Raw genomic sequence first — 831 nt, 5'->3', positions numbered from 1 at the left:
TTATTTTATCGACCTCGAAAGGATGAAAGGTAAAGTCGACCTCAGTGGAATTTGAGCTCAGAACATAAAGACAGAAGAAATGGTGCTAAGCATTTTTGCCCGGCATGCTAACGGTTCTGCCAGCTCTCCACCATGGTAATAACAATGGTAATAAGGAGTCCTAAGCAAAACATAGCCAACCTGAAAATATCTTATTCTCTTAAGAACTCTTAACAGAATCTTAGTTCCCAGTTTCTCCTCTTCCTTCCTTACAATACGTCACTGCTAACACCCATAGTAAAAAACATCCATTTGTTGTTACTTGAAGTCTCTGGGTGAGACTCGGAGCAGCTCGCATAAAACAAAGCAACAACAATAACATAAATAATAATAATTACACCATTGGTTCTTCTTCTGCAATCTTAAGGTCATTTATATAACAAAAGAGCTTTGCATTTTCACAATCTTTTCTTCACACACAGAAACGTGTATGGATGATGCCATCTATACAAACCCAAACAAAATTACTAACATTAATTTTTTTTTTTTTTATGGTTTTTGGAATGTTCTTAAGTCTTCTTGATTTTTTTTTTTTTTTTTGTTATTATCATTTTCAAATTCATCCTTGAAGTCTTATTAAAAGCAGTTGGACAATTTTGGGGAATATTTTGGAAATAAACAAATAAACAAAACTGTTATTTTCTACTTAGTTTCCTAATGTACCTTTCTTCTGTTGTTGCTATTACATAAGACAATTTATTTGTTGGTTTTGTTTTTGTTTTCTCTTTTTCTTTTCTTTTTTTTTTTTGTATACAATAACATGTTTCCATGGTAAAAGTTTAAAAGAAAGAA

Source organism: Octopus bimaculoides, chromosome 22, assembly GCF_001194135.2.
Source record: "Octopus bimaculoides isolate UCB-OBI-ISO-001 chromosome 22, ASM119413v2, whole genome shotgun sequence".
NCBI classification, from domain to species: Eukaryota; Metazoa; Mollusca; class Cephalopoda; order Octopoda; family Octopodidae; genus Octopus; species Octopus bimaculoides.
This window is presented reverse-complemented; position numbering follows the sequence as displayed.